The following is a 14,030-nucleotide window of genomic DNA, read 5'->3' on the forward strand; positions in this document are numbered from 1 at the left end:
TATGCCTCGAGTGATCTACGTTATGAACTAGCACAACTCCGGTGGGGCAGGGAAAATGTTATCGATCCGACGTCCGATTGGAACGTCGCCTCACTTTTACGTCCGCCCTCTCAGCAAGGGATCCTATATAAGCCGAACCAGCCAGTGTGAAAGCAGTTGCGTTCGTTCTGATAGATTTTGATCTAAATTAGCCTTGACTAAAGACGAAGCAGTCACATGAATTAACGGAAAAAATTGACAGCCGGACTGGGACCCGGACTCGGACTCGGTGGTCAAGAGGCCGGACTCGGTGCAAAAATCCGACCGAGTCCACAGCCCTGGCTCAAACCTCATTGAATAAAGTACATAAGCAGACAAGTATATTCACATATTAAATAAATAAAAGAAACATTTTAAACATATAATTATACCTACACACCAAATCAATAAAGAAGACATTGTCACGTGCTGGTGCCACCGGCGACAGGACCACGCCCCCCTGTCAATGGAATCGCCGTCACCTGCCACGGGCTCATGGACAGCACTATATCAGCGCCGCCAGCGCAGACCTGAGTGTCAGTCTGTCCCTTGATGCTGCCTTGCTCATCAGTCCCGAAGCTACGGACCCGCTTGACTACTTGGAACCCCCGCAGAATCGTTTGTCCTCTCCAGCCCGATCGCCGCTCCAGCGCCCGCTGTTCCCATCATCCCCTTCTCCAATAAAGTCCGTCGCTACGCACTTGGCTGTACTGTCCGTTCCCTTACAGTACAGACTGACCAACGCTATGCAGCCAGCGAACGACGAGACGGCATTGAGTCGACTGGAGCGAGCCGAGACCGCCGTCAGCAGCCTGTCTGCCGACATCCGGCACCTGATCAAGGTTGGTCAGCAGCAACAGCTACAGCAGCAGGAGATGGCCCAAGCCCTCCAGAGACTGTCGGTGGCTGCGTCCCCGGCTGTCACGGTACCCCCGCACCGCTCGTCTGCCGAGGCCAGGACGCTCGTGGACGTCCCGGAGCCCCGCCTTGGCAACATCGAGAAGTTTAACGGCGATCCCAAGCACGTGAGGGCATTCGTGATGAACTGCCGCATAATGTTCAGCCTCCAGCCAATCACGTTTTCGTCGGAATCAGCCAAGGTCGGGTTCGTCCTAACCCACCTCACGGGCGAGGCGCGGCTGTGGGGCCTGGCCGAATATGAAAGGATGGCCCCGGCTTGCGATTCCTTCGACGCCTTCGCGGAGGAATTGCTCCGCCTGTTCGACCTGGGATCCGCCGCCGAGGACGCCGCCGAGGAACTGGCGACGCTGCGTCAAGGTAGCCGATCGGTCGCAGAGTACGCCCTTAAGTTCCAGACGTTGGCCGGCAGCAGCGGATGGAACACGCCGGCGCTCGTTAGCACCTTCCTAAACGGACTCGCTGAGTACATGAAAGATGGACTGGTTGCGTACGATCGCCCGCGAACCCTGAGGGGCGCGATGGACTTGGCGGCCCGAGTAGACCGGCGGATCCAGACGCGGCGGCGCGATCGGGAGAGGAGGTCCCCGCGAAACCCGTGTGGTCACATTCCTCCGTCTGCTGGGGACCCGCCAACCACACCACCCGCCGAGCCCATGGATCTGGGAGGGGCTCGGGTTCCCTCGGAGGAGCACCGTCGACGCCCCTCACTGGGCTTGTGTTTTTACTGTGGGGAGGGGGGCCATCGGGTGGCGGGGTGCCCGTTAAAGAGGCCGGAGCTCACGCGGCGTCGGGGGATCCGCGTGAGCTCGACCAGCACCGGCTCTCCCAGCCCCAGCACGCTCACGCTACAGGCACGCGTCCAGCTCGCGGCGGGCGACCAGAACGTGGCGGCCTTGGTGGATTCCGGCGCGGAGGGGAACATCATGGACATTAGCCTGGCACGCAAGTGGGGTGTCGGCTTCCTCCCTCTGAGCCCGTCTATTCCCGCACGTGCCATTGATGGCCGTCTGATCGGCGAGGTGGCTTTCGTGACGGAACCAATTAAGTTATTGCTCTCGGGCAATCACCACGAGACCATCCAGTTTTTTCTTCTCTCCCTCCCAGGACAGCAGCTCATACTGGGGCACCCTTGGTTGCGGCAGCACAACCCGGTGCTGGACTGGGAGGTGGGGGTTGTTCGGCAGTGGAGCGAACGCTGCCATCAGGCGTGCCTGAAGGCGGCCACCAGCCCACTCAGCAGAGCCCCGCCGAGGTACAGTCCCGACATCCCCAATGTCCCAGCGTTTTATCACGAGCTCAAGGAGGTTTTTAGTAAAGCCAGGGCCACTTCTCTTCCTCCACACCGGTCCTACGACTGCGCTATCGAGCTGTTACCCGGCACCTTCCCTCCCAAAGGACGCGTCTACTCCCTGTCCGCTCCTGAGCGCCGGGCTATGGAGGAATACATCCGGGAGTCCCTGGCAGCCGGTATCATACGACCGTCCTCTTCACCTGCGGGAGCGGGGTTCTTCTTCGTGAAGAAGAAGGAGGGCACGCTACGCCCGTGTATCGACTACCGGGGACTAAACGAGATCACTGTGAAGAACCGATACCCTCTGCCTCTTCTGTCTTCCGCCTTCGAGAGCCTTCAGGGAGCCACCATTTTCACCAAGCTGGATCTTCGCAACGCCTACCACCTAATCCGCATCCGGGAGGGAGACGAGTGGAAGACGGCTTTCAACACCCCGAGCGGACACTACGAGTACTTGGTGGTTCCGTTTGGGCTCACCAACGCCCCAGCGGTTTTCCAGTCACTGATTAATGACGTGCTACGAGACATGCTGGACAAATTTGTGTTCGTTTATTTAGACGACATCCTCATTTTCTCACGCTCGCTCCCTGAGCACATCAAGCATGTACGGGCGGTGCTGCGCCGTCTCCTTGAGAATTCGCTCTACGTGAAGGCGGAGAAGTGCGAGTTCCACGCCTCCTCTGTCAGATTCCTCGGCTATGTGGTGCGTGAGGGATCCATCGAGATGGACCCTGGGAAGGTGCAAGCGGTCACGTCATGGCCTGTTCCCGAAACACGCAAGCGACTGCAACAGTTCTTAGGGTTCGCGAACTTTTATCGCCGTTTTATCCGTGGATACAGCACAGTGGCCGCGCCCCTCACCTCCCTTACCAGCCCCGCCTCCCCGTACAAATGGACGGAACGGGCAGAACGGGCATTTCAGGAGCTTAAGAGGAGGTTCACATCCGCTCCCATCCTCAGGGTTCCCGATCCCGACAGACAGTTCGTGGTAGAGGTGGACGCCTCGAACGTGGGTGTCGGGGCGGTGCTGTCTCAACGTAGCCACCAAGACGATCGCCTCCACCCGTGCGCCTTCTTTTCTCGCCGTCTGTCGGCCTCGGAACGAAACTATGACATCGGGAATCGGGAGCTCCTCGCCGTCAAGTTGGCCTTGGAGGAGTGGCGGCATTGGCTGGAGGGCGCCACCACTCCGTTCATCGTCTGGACCGACCACCGCAACTTGGAGTATCTGCGATCGGCCAAGAGGCTGAACGCAAGACAAGCACGGTGGGCTCTGTTCTTTGACCGGTTTGAGTTCTCTCTTTCCTATAGACCGGGTTCCCGTAACGCGAAGGCGGACGCCCTGTCGCGTTTGTTTCCTGGGGGGGAGGAGGGACAGGGTCCGCCTCCCACTATCCTCCCGAGCTCAGTTCGGGTGGCGGCTCTTACATGGGAGATCGAACGCCAAGTGGAAGCCGCATCACGCGATCAACCCGGCCCCAGCAACTGCCCGGAGGGTCGCCTGTTCGTCCCTGAAGGTCTGCGGTCGTCCGTGCTGCAATGGGCGCACGACTCACGCCTGGCCTGTCATCCCGGCGCGGCACGCACGAGGTACGTGGTGGCACAGCGTTTCTGGTGGCCCACCTGGCAAGTGGACACCAGCGATTACGTCAGAGCCTGCTCAATTTGTAACCGCTACAAGACGTCTACTCGTCCTCCGGCCGGGCTGCTTCAACCCTTGCCGGTCCCCCAGCGTCCCTGGTCTCACCTGTCGATCGACTTTGTCACGGGCCTCCCCCCCTCTGAGGGAAACACGGTGGTCCTCACGGTGGTGGACCGTTTTAGCAAAATGACGCATTTCATCCCTCTGCCTAAGCTCCCATCTGCGAAGCAGACGGCGTCCATCATGGTGCGGGAGGTGTTTCGCCACCACGGTCTCCCACAGGACATCGTGTCAGACCGAGGACCTCAATTCGCTTCCACCTTCTGGACGGAGTTCTGCCGACTCCTCGGCGCCACGGCCAGCCTCTCCTCGGGGTTTCACCCTCAGTCCAACGGTCAAGCGGAGCGCCTGAACCAGGAACTGGGCAGGTCTCTCCGATGCATGGCCGCCGGGGACCAGCGCGGGTGGGTCCAACAGCTTCCCTGGGTAGAGTACGCTCACAATTCCCTCCCCAGCTCGGCTACTGGACTTTCGCCTTTCCACTGCGTCTTCGGGTACCAGCCACCCTTGTTCGCCCACCAGGAGCGTGGTGCGGCGTGCCCGTCGGCCCAGGCTTGTGTCCGCCGTTGTCATCGCGCCTGGGCGAGGGCCCGGGTCACTCTTCTCCGCTCTGTTTCAGGCTACGCCCGCCAGGCGAACAAGCACCGGACACCGGCTCCGGAGTACAGAGTGGGGCAGCGTGTGTGGCTCTCGACGCGGGATTTGCCGCTGCGAGCAGGATCCCGCAAACTGGCGCCCCGCTTTGTTGGACCGTTCCCTATTCAGAAGGTGATTGGCCCGGCCGCAGTCCGTCTTCTCCTTCCAGAGTCCCTGAAGGTTCACCCCACGTTCCACGTGTCCCGTGTGCGGCCCATCCATGAGAGCGCGTTGGCGCCGGCGCCCGTTCCGCCGCCGCCGCCCCAGCTCGTTGAGGGGGGCCCGGCTTACGCTGTCCGCTCCCTGCTCCGATCGCGGCGGCGCGGTCGTGGTCTCCAATACCTCGTGGACTGGGAGGGTTATGACGACGCACACCGCTCCTGGGTTCCGAGCCGCTGGATACTCGACCGTTCGCTCATCACGGAGTTCCATCGCTGCCATCCGGACCAACCGGGTCCTCGGCGCGGGCGCCCGAGGAGGGACGAGGGGAGGTCTTGCCCGCCGGTACCGGGGTCTTCTGCTCCCGTTTCGGCGGTGTGCTGACCCCCCCACCTGGTCGCCCGGGGAATTGCCTTCCTTTTTTGTTTTTTTTTTTTTGTTTTTGGTTCCTGGGGACGTCGGGAGCCGTCCCTTGTGGGGGGGGTTCTGTCACGTGCTGGTGCCACCGGCGACAGGACCACGCCCCCCTGTCAATGGAATCGCCGTCACCTGCCACGGGCTCATGGACAGCACTATATCAGCGCCGCCAGCGCAGACCTGAGTGTCAGTCTGTCCCTTGATGCTGCCTTGCTCATCAGTCCCGAAGCTACGGACCCGCTTGACTACTTGGAACCCCCGCAGAATCGTTTGTCCTCTCCAGCCCGATCGCCGCTCCAGCGCCCGCTGTTCCCATCATCCCCTTCTCCAATAAAGTCCGTCGCTACGCACTTGGCTGTACTGTCCGTTCCCTTACAGACATAACTAGACATTTTTGATAAGTGGTAATGAGAAAGGTTTTTATAACTTTATGATCTGATATATATATTTCTGAGCACTTTGAAATAACAAATGTTTTTTGATATATTGCCTGAATAGCTTAATGACCCTTAAGGAACTGTTCAATGCATGCCTGATGATTTTCTAAATCACGGACACTGCCAAAGTCGTCTAAAAATGTTCAGTACTTGATTGTATCTTATGTTTTGACTAATTCTAGACACCAGTTTTCGATTACTACTGAACGTTCTGGACAGAGGGAAATATTTTGCCTAACAAAGAAAAGATATGGTTGAAAGCATGATTAAACTAAGAATATGATGACGTAAGCAAGTACATGGAGATCAAAAGAACAAACAAACAAAAACATGGTAAGTGGTGAGTACAAACTTTGCATGGTCAGGGAACATTAATAAATAGGTAGATGATGTCACAGCCAAAAGCTCACATAATTCCGTACAAAATGACAAAATTGAAAGAATGATGAATGGATGAGGTGGAACAGTATATGTGCAAGAATGTTTACAGGAAGGTCACTTGGAGATAAAACCAGCAGGTGCCAGAGGGAGACAGCCAAGCCAAAGACGATCGTCAAGGCTGAAAGACGGAAAGGACAACAACAGCCCCCACAAATCGAATCTCCCATAATCAGCACCCAACCCCACGGAACCAGCTCTCACCGAACCAGCACCCACTCCCATGGAATCAAACTCTCCTGTGAACTTGCCCCACCCCAAAGACTCATCACCCATCAAACTCGGCCCACACTGGCCGACTGAATATAAGCTGACCAAAGAACCTTGAAGGTGGCCTTTTCTGAATGGAGACTTTGCGCTCTTGAAAGGCCCAGCGCTGTATTGTACTTTCCTGAAGACAGAGCTTTCTGAACAAGAATTGTGATTGAACTCAACCAACCTGTGTAAGTCTAATTTCTGCTTCAGTGTCTTAGCATTTTCCTAAATCTGAAGAAATCAAACGAGCACACAGTGAGTAAATTGGATAACTGGTGATTGGCAATGACTTTTGCCGTGAGGCGCAGATAGTGCACTCCCTAAATTGTGGACAAAATCCAACAGGTGCATGAACTCAATCTGTTCTTCAACAGATTTGATTCCGCCTCCCCCCCACCCCTTCACCTCGCTCCGCATCTTTTTCTACCACCTTCGACACTCCAGCCCCCCCGCCAGCTCACCAACCCCCTCCCCCGGAGTCACTCTTCTGTCTCCTGTCTCCACTCCATCACCCCGGTCTTCCGACATCCCCCTCTTCTTTACAGATCTTCAGGTTCACTTCAGAAAGATCAAAGCAGGGAAGACCCCGGGCCCAGACGGCATCTGGCCGAGACTGCTCAGGGATTGTGCGGACCAGCTGAGTGGTGTGGTCAGGTACCTGTTCAACCTAAGCCTGAGCCTGAACAAGGTCCCAGTACTGTGGAAGACCTCCTGCGTGGTCCCTGTACCAAAGGTGCCATGCCCCAAGGAGCCTAACCACTTCAGGCCTATTGCCTTGACTTCCCACCTGATGAAGACTATGAAGAGGATCATCCTGGGTCACCTGCGTTCACTAGTGGGAGCGCAGCTGGACCCCCTGCAGTTTGCTTACCTGCCTGGTGTTGGGGTGGACAATGCATTGATTTATTTACTGCACAGAACACTGCTTCACCTGGAGGACAACAGGAGCACTGGGAAGATCATGTTCTTTGTTTTCTTCAGCGCTTTTAACACCATCCAGCCGTCACTGCTTAGGGTGAAGATGGAGAAGGCGGGTGTGGACCAGTGCCTGACTGCATGGACAACGGACTTCCTCACCGACCGGCCGCAGTTTGTGAGGTTACATCGCAGTGAGTCCGACGTGGTGCACTGCAGCACTGGTGTCCCCCAGGGTAGGGTGCTCCTTTCCTTTTCACCCTGTTCACGTCAGACTTTACCCACGACACCGCACACTGCCAAATCCAGAAGTTCTCCGACGACATGGCCATTGTTTGAAATGTCGCAGAGGGGAACGATCTGGAATATAGGTTGGTCATCAAGGACTTTGTCAGCTGGTGTGAGCTCAACCAGCATCAGGTGAACAACACCAGCAAGACGAAGGGGTTGATTGTGAGCTTCGGGAGGACAGCACCCATCTTCACTCCAATGAACATCCAGGGATCGGACAGTGAGGTAGTGGAGAACTACAAATTCCTGGGTGTTCGCCTTAACAACAAACTGGACTGGACTGGACTGATCACACCCATATCCTGTACAAAAAGGGCCAGAGTCGCCTCCATCTGCTGAGGAGACTGAGGTCCTTCGGTGTGTGCAGGGCTCTCCTCCGGACCTTCTATGACTCTATGGTGGCCTCGGCCATCATCTACGCTGTGGTCTGCTGGGGTGGGGGCAGTAGTGACCGGGACAGGGGGGGACTGAATAAGATGCTCAGAAGAGCGAGCTCTGTTCTGGGCTGTCCCCTGGACTCCATTGAGGTTGTGGGTGAGAGGAGGACGTTGATTAAGCTTAAATCCATCATGGACAACACCTCTCACCACCTCCATGAGAGTGTGCGGTTCCTGAGCAGCTCCTTTAGCGGCAGACTTTTGCACCCTCGGTGTAGGAAGGAACGGTTCCTCAGGTCCTTCATTCCCTCTGCTGTCAGACTTTACAACATGCATGCCGCCTGATAAAATGAATGTGTTTCGTCTCTACTAGCAGCACTTGTGTTTATCCTTGTCTGTTATTTACCCTTTTTTGTAATTCTGGCACTTGTTTTATTCTTGCACTCGTATTATTATTGCACTGATATGCGCTGCTGTGACAAGTGAATTTCCCTGCTGTGGGATGAATAAAGTTCAATCAATCAGTCAAGAGTTGGTTCAGACTGAAGTCAAGTTTTTGATTTCAAAGCATGACACGTTAAATTGACTATGAAAGGGATCGTCTGATCCGAAGTCAGGTGCCTTATCCATTAGGCCACATCGCCATGTGAAATACTCCATGTTTTCAGTGTGGCCTTGATAAGACTGTTTAACGGTTCCCAACAAGCAAGGATGCCCAATGTGGGAACCGAACCCACGGCCCTGAGTTTAAGAGTCGCATGTTCTCCCCACTGAGCTAACCAGGCTTTTCGACCTTGGAATTGTTTCATTTTTTCATTTTTTTTGAATGGGTTAGGGGAAATAGAGAAATGTTTTAAGTGTGGCCTCTGAAACACATCTATTGATAAGACTAAAGAATCAAAGGTTCCCGACAAGTGTGGGCTGCCCAATATGGGGATAGAACCCACAACCCTGAGATTAAGACTTGCATGCTCTACCACCTGAGCTAACCAGGCTTCTCCTATTAAGAACTGTTTCATTCTTTCACTTTTTTTAATGGGTTTGGTTCACGAAAACCAGAAGCCACGTTTTAAATCTGGCCTCTGAAACACATTCGTTGATAAGACTAAACATTTAAAGGTTCCCAACAAGTGGCAGCTGTCCAATGTTGTCTCTAGTTGGAAACCCCAGCCCGAGTTGGAAACCCTAATTGGAAACCCTTGCCCCAGTTGGAATTCCTAGTTTGAAACCCTACCCGGAGTTGGAACCCTAGTTGGAAACCCTAGCCCTAGTTGGAAATGCTGGCTCTAGTGTGCAATAGAGAAAGCATTTTTTCTTTTGGTTTTTGTCACTTTGTTGCACTGAAAATGGAGATTGGGGGGGAGTCAGCACAACAAAAAAGAAATCAGAAACCAAAACCTTTCTGACAGTATAGAAAAGAATAATAAATAATACATAGAATAAGGTTTACTGTCTGTGAAGTTGAGTTTAATTGAAATGGCCAGTGGTTGAATCAATTTTACAGTAAAATAGCTCTGTAAAACCAACTATTCATGGCCTCGGTAGCGCAGGCGGTAGCGCGTCAGTCTAGTAAACTGAAAGTCGTGAGTTCAACCCTCACATGGGGCTATGTCTTATTTAGTCCTAACCCTAACTCGAGCCCTTGTTGGAAACCCTAGCCCCAGTTGGAAACCCAACTTTGAGAATGGTCAGACAGAAGTACCTTTTTCTTTTGATGAAGTTCAGTTTGATGGAAATGGCCGGTGGTTGAATCAATTTTACAGTAAAATAGAATTTTAAGACAGGTGCCACAAATTCTCGTTGGCGCAGGCGGTAGCGCGTCAGTGTCGTAATCTGAAAGTCGAGAGTTTGATCCTCACACGGTGCATGATTTATATATATTCCAACCCTAAATCTAGCCCTACCTGTAAACCCTAGTCCTAGTTGGAAATCCTAGCCCTAGCCTAGTTAAGTTTGATCAAAATGGGCGGTGGTTGAATCAATTTTACAGTAAAAAACAATTGCACAAATTGCAAATGCATAGCCTCGTTCGCGGAAGTGGTAGTGTGTCAGTCTCATAATCTGGAGGTCGTAAATTCAACCCTCACACAGGGCACACTTTTATATAGTCCTAACTCTAGCCCGAATTGGAAACCCTCATCCTCGTTGGAAGCCCCAGTTGGAAACCCTGGCCACAATTTGAAACCTTAGTTGGCTTCCCTAACCCGAGTTGGAAACCCTAGTTTCAGAATGCTCAGACTAAAAGTCACTTTATCTTTCTGTGAAGTTCAGTTTGATTGAAATGGCCGGTGGTTGGATCAATTTTACAGTAAAAAAGAATTGTAAAACTGTAAATGCACAGCCTCATTAATGCAGGTGCTAGCATGCCAGTCTCACAATCTAAAGGTCAAGAGTTCGGTCCTCAGGTGGGGCAGACTTTTTATATACCTAGTCCAAACTACCCCTAACCCTAACTCTAGCCCTAGTTGGAAACCCTAGTCCTAGTTGGAAACCTTAGTTGAAAACCCTATTTTCAGTAGGGAGCAGGTTGCTCAGACTAAAATAACTTTTTCTTCTTTTAAGGGGTAGGGCAGCAAAGTAAGCAGGGATTGTGAATATCAGCAAGCACAGGTTGCTCAACTGGAGTCAAGAGAAACAAATTAAAAATTGTACATCAGATGAAAAATGTGCCTCTTTCTTTTGGCTTTTGTCACTGACATTTGGGGTCACCACAACAAAGATCAAAACAGCACAAAAACAGTTTACCTATATTTTGTCACGTCTCGCCCCCAACTGCTCCACTATGTGTCTGTCTTGGTTTCTGTCTGTGTGCTCGCCCCTCCCCTCCTGTGTGCCCATGATCAGTGTGATTGTTCCCACCTGCCTCTCGTTACCTGTCGTGTATAAAAGTCCTGTCTGCCCCTCTCTCCCTGTCGGATCATTGGTTTTGGTTTTGGTTGCTGTCGTTCGGTGTTGGCGTGCTGTCTTGGTGCCGTCGTGTCCTGCTGTCTTCTTGTTTCACGTCCCGGTCAGTCAAGTTATTGTTTAGGTCATGTCAGTTTACCGAGTCTGTATTTTGAGTTGCTTCGGTGGACCCTGGTCCGGGCTGCACTTGGTCGTCCTGCTCCATGCTCCACACCCGACCGTGACAGAATGATCCGACCATCACAGCGGCCAGCGCTTGGACCACCCTTCACCACCAGCTCCCGCTGCGACGCCCGATCCACATCCGAGCATGTTCCAGCGCCATGGGCTTGCAGCCGCCATCGGATCTTGCTCCAGCGACGCCGGGCTCACGGCCGCCATCGGAATTCCCCCCCGGCGCCATCAGCTCTGCGACCGTCGTCGGACTTCGCTGCCGCGACACCGGACCCGCGGCCGCTATCGGAGTGCCCCCCCGGCGTCATCAGACTCACGGCCGCCATCGGGCTCCACCCCAGCGTCGCAGGACCCGCGAACGTCGCCAGACATCCAAGCCAGCTGCGTCGGACCCGCGATCGTCCCTGGCTCCGCTCCCTCTGCTGCGGCGCGTGATGGCTCTTGCCGCCGCGCACAGCCCCGCCTTCCGAATGTCGCCGATCACTGTACGGACTTTGTGAGTGGCCGCCGATCGCGGTACAGACTTCCCAAGGCGCCGCCCCAGTGCGGTTGTGTTTCCCCGAGTTTCCGCGGAGTGCGGTTCTGTTTCCCCAAGTCGCCGCCCGTGTGCTGTTGTGTTCCCCAAGTCGCCGCCCGAGCGCGGTTCTGTTCCCGAAGTCACCGCCAGAGTGCGGCTCTGTCCCCTAGGTCACCGCCAGAGTGCGGCTCTGTCCCCTAGGTCACCGCCAGAGTGCGGATCTGTCCCCGCAGTCACCGCCCGAGTGCGGATCTGTCCCCGCAGTCACCGCCCGAGTGCGGTTCTGTCCCCGCAGTCGCCGCCAGAGTGCGGATCTGTCCCCGCAGTCGCCGCCAGAGTGCGGATCTGTCCCCGCAGTCGCCGCCAGAGTGCGGATCTGTCCCCGCAGTCGCCGCCAGAGTGCGGATCTGTCCCCGCAGTCGCCGCCAGAGTGCGGATCTGTCCCCGCAGTCACCGCCAGAGTGCGGATCTGTCCCCGCAGTCGCCGCCAGAGTGCGGATCTGTCCCCGCAGTCGCCGCCAGAGTGCGGATCTGTTCCCCGAAGTCGCCGCCAGAGTGCGGTTCGGTTCCCCCAAGTCACCGCTCGAGTGCGGTTCGGTTCCCCAAGTCGCCGCCCGAGTGCGGTGCGGTTCGGTTCCCCAAGTCGCCGCCCGAGTGCGGTGCGGTTCGGTTCCCCAAGTCGCCGCCCGAGTGCGGTGCGGTTCGGTTCCCCAAGTCGCCGCCCGAGTGCGGCGCGGTTCGGTTCCCCAAGTCGCCGCCCGAGTGCGGCGCGGTTCGGTTCCCCAAGTCGCCGCCCGAGTGCGGCGCGGTTCGGTTCCCCAAGTCGCCGCCCGAGTGCGGCGCGGTTCGGTTCCCCTAGTTTTTTTTTTTTTTGGGACGTCGGGAGACGTCCCTTGTGGGGGGGGTTCTGTCACGTCTCGCCCCCAACTGCTCCACTATGTGTCTGTCTTGGTTTCTGTCTGTGTGCTCGCCCCTCCCCTCCTGTGTGCCCATGATCAGTGTGATTGTTCCCACCTGCCTCTCGTTACCTGTCGTGTATAAAAGTCCTGTCTGCCCCTCTCTCCCTGTCGGATCATTGGTTTTGGTTTTGGTTGCTGTCGTTCGGTGTTGGCGTGCTGTCTTGGTGCCGTCGTGTCCTGCTGTCTTCTTGTTTCACGTCCTGGTCAGTCAAGTTATTGTTTAGGTCATGTCAGTTTACCGAGTCTGTATTTTGAGTTGCTTCGGTGGACCCTGGTCCGGGCTGCACTTGGTCGTCCTGCTCCATGCTCCACACCCGACCGTGACATATTTTCCTCTTTCAATTTGATGATACACTAGACATGAATACCTGTTTAGATTTGAAATCTTATCCATTAGGCCAGATAGCCATACAGGAAATTCTGACAAGTGATAGCAGTGCAATGATTTTTGAGCATATACAGTAAATCTACAGCCTAGATTCAAGTGGAGTTAACTGACTGGATCAGAAGATTAAGGGGTTCAAGTCCCTTCGTTGTCAATTTAATGAATGTCAAGAGGAAAGTAGCCTAGTGGATAATGTGTCTAACATTAAATAATAGTTTTTATTTTGTTTCTGCATTACCCAATACATCTCCTTCACATTGTGACACATTCTCCCATTATCTGTCTGTGTTAGGTAGAGAAAAAGATTTTAAAGGAAAGGTAAGTATTGTTGTGTTGTGTTTTGTTGTATTGTGTGTTGTCATTACCGTATTTTCTGGACTATAAGTCACGTTTCTTTTCATAGTTTGGGTGGGGGGGCGACTTATACTGAGGAGCAACTTATACGTGATTTTTTGTCACAAATTTTCAAAATAAAAAAAAAAACGAAAAATGGATAAACGAACCGTGATGTAGCAAGGGATTACTGTAGTTTGAACTGCAAGTGACATCAGCGGCGCGGCGGTTGTTTACTTAAAGGACAAAGGATTCGATCACGGGATGACGAAGATGACGAAGGGCCCCATGTACTACCGGCATCTTTAGTGGCTTTGCTTGTAAGTGACACAGAGGACAGAGAGTTTTTTTTTCCCAATGATCATCACACACACATCTGGGTGTGGTGAGATTTGTCCTCTGCATTCAACCCATCCCCGTGTGATTTTGATCCATCCCCTGGGGGAGAGGGGAGCAGTGAGCAGCAGCGGTGCCGCGCTCGGGAATCATTTGGTGATCTAACACCCAATTCCACCCCTTAATGTTGAGTGCCAAGCAGGGAGGCAATGGGTCCCATTTTTATAGGTATGACCCGGCCGGGGTTTGAACCCACAACCTTCCAGTCTCAGGGCGGACACTCTACCACTAGTTTGAAGGATTTAATGATTTGGAGTGACACAGAAGGTTTGAAAAACTATTATATGTTTCACGCACACCCGGTCCTATTCTATGGAGCTCTCTTCGACCTCTGTGGCTGGAAGTGCCACCTCCAGGGATGGAAGTCCACGCTGCCACACGCCTGGAAGTCGATGCCGGTGCTTGGGGCTGTGTGGCGGTGAACTGTTTATGTTATTGTTATTTGATATATTTGTCATTTTCAAAACTTGTTCAGGAAAAAAAATATTATTCAGTGGTAATGTTG

The sequence above is a fragment of the Syngnathus scovelli genome, unplaced genomic scaffold (genome assembly GCF_024217435.2).
Source record: "Syngnathus scovelli strain Florida unplaced genomic scaffold, RoL_Ssco_1.2 HiC_scaffold_30, whole genome shotgun sequence".
Lineage (NCBI taxonomy): Eukaryota > Metazoa > Chordata > Actinopteri > Syngnathiformes > Syngnathidae > Syngnathus > Syngnathus scovelli.